Here is a 2,590-nt window from a genome sequence, read left to right on the forward strand (position 1 = left end):
AGTTGACCTAGCTCTATAAGCTAGTTCAAATAATTTTACATTAGAGTTGAAATAGCTCTATATCCTAGTTCAAATAAACTAACACTAGAGTTGAACTAGCTCTAAAAGCTAGTTAGAATGAATTTACACTAGAGCTGAACTAGCTCTATAGCGTAGTCCAAATAATTTTACACTAGAGTTGAACTAGCTCTATAAGCTAGTTAACATAATTTTACAATAGAGTTAACCTAGCTCTATAGCCTAGTACAAATAATTTTACACTAGAGTTGTACTAGCTCTATAAGCTAGTTGAAATAATTTTACACTAGAGTTGAACTAGCTCTATAGCCTAGTACCAATAATTTTACACTAGAGTTGAACTAGCTCTATGAGCTAGTTCAAAAAATTTACAATAGAATTGAAATAGCTCTGTAGCCTAGTACAAATAAATTAACACTAGAGTTGAACTAGCTCTATAAACTAGTTAAAATAATTTTACAGTAGAGTTGAACAAGCTCTATAGCCTAGTACAAATAATTTTACACTAGATTTGAACTAGCTCTATAAGCTAGTTAAAATATTTTTTCATTAGAGGTGAACTAGCTGTATAATCTAGTTAAACTAGTTGTACACAAGAGTTGAACTAGCTCTATAAGCTAGTTCAAATAATTTTACACTAGAGTTGAAATAGCTCTATAGCCTAGTACAAATAATTGTACACAAGAGTTGAACTAGCTCTATAAGCTAGTTAAAATAATTTAACAATAGAGTTGACGTAGCTCTATAGCCTAATACAAATGATTTTACACTAGAGTTGAAGTAGCTCTATAGCCTACTACAAATGATTTTACACTAGAGTTAAACAAGCTCTATAAGCTAGTTCAAATAATTTTACACTAGAGTTGAAATAGCTCTATAGCCTAGTACAAATAATTGTACACAAGAGTTGAACTAGCTCTATAAGCTAGTTAAAATAATTTAACAATAGAGTTGACGTAGCTCTATAGCCTAATACAAATGATTTTACGCTAGAGTTGAAGTAGCTCTATAGCCTACTACAAATGATTTTACACTAGAGTTAAACAAGCTCTATAAGCTAGTTAAAATATTTTTTCATTAGAGGTGAACTAGCTGTATAATCTAGTTAAACTAGTTGTACACAAGAGTTGAACTAGCTCTATAAGCTAGTTCAAATAATTTTACACTAGAGTTGAAATAGCTCTATAGCCTAGTACAAATAATTTTACACTACAGTTGAACTAGCTGTATAAGCTTGTTGAAATAATTTTAGAGTAGAGTTGAACTAGCTCTATGGCCTAGTACACATAATTTTACACTAGAGTTAAACAAGCTCTATAAGCTAGTTCAAATAATTTTACACGAGAGTTGAACTAGCTCTATAAGCTAGTACAGATATTTCTACACTAGAGGTGAACTAGCTCTATAAGTTAGTTAAAATATTTTTACACTAGAGGTGAACTAGCTATATAATCTAGTTAAAATAGTTGTACACTAGAGTTGAACTAGCTCTATAAGCTAGTTAAAATAAATTTACACTAGAGCTGAACTAGCTCTATAGCCTAGTACAAATAATTTTACACTAGAGTTGAACTAGCTCTATAAGCTAGTTCAAATAATTTTACAGTAGAGTTGAACAAGCTCTATAGCCTAGTACAAATAATTTTACACTAGAGTTGAACTAGCTCTATAAGCTAGTTAAAATATTTTTTCATTAGAGGTGAACTAGATGTATAATCTAGTTAAACTAGTTGTACACAAGAGTTGAACTAGCTCTATAAGCTAGTTCAAATAATTTTACACTAGAGTTGAAATAGCTCTATAGCCTAGTACAAATAATTGTACACAAGAGTTGAACTAGCTCTATAAGCTAGTTAAAATAATTTAACAATAGAGTTGACGTAGCTCTATAGCCTAATACAAATGATTTTACACTAGAGTTGAAGTAGCTCTATAGCCTACTACAAATGATTTTACACTAGAGTTAAACAAGCTCTATAAGCTAGTTCAAATAATTTTACACGAGAGTTGAACTAGCTCTATATGCTAGTACAGATATTTCTACAATAGAGGTGAACTAGCTCTATAAGCTAGTTAAAATATTTTTTCATTAGAGGTGAACTAGCTGTATAATCTAGTTAAAATAGTTGTACACTAGAGTTGAACTAGCTCTATAAGCTAGTTAAAATAAATTTACACTAGAGCTGAACTAGCTCTATAGCCTAGTACAAATAATTTTACACTAGAGTTGAACTAGCTCTATAGCCTAGTTAAAATAATTTTACAATAGAGTTGACCTAGCTCTATAGCCCAGTACAAATAATTTTACAGTAGAGTTGAACTAGGTCTATAAGCTAGTTGAAATAATTTTACAGTACAGTTGAACTAGCTCTATAGCCTATTACAGATAATTTTACACTAGAGTTGAACTAGCTCTATAAGCTAGTTAAAATAATTTTACAATAGAGTTGACCTAGCTCTATAGCCTAGTACAAATAATTTTACACTAGTGTTGAACTAGCTCTATAAGCTAGTTGAAATAATTTTACAGTAGAGTTGAACTAGCTCTATAGCCTATTAAAAATAATTTTAC

This window comes from Triticum dicoccoides, chromosome 7A (assembly GCF_002162155.2).
Source record: "Triticum dicoccoides isolate Atlit2015 ecotype Zavitan chromosome 7A, WEW_v2.0, whole genome shotgun sequence".
Lineage (NCBI taxonomy): Eukaryota > Viridiplantae > Streptophyta > Magnoliopsida > Poales > Poaceae > Triticum > Triticum dicoccoides.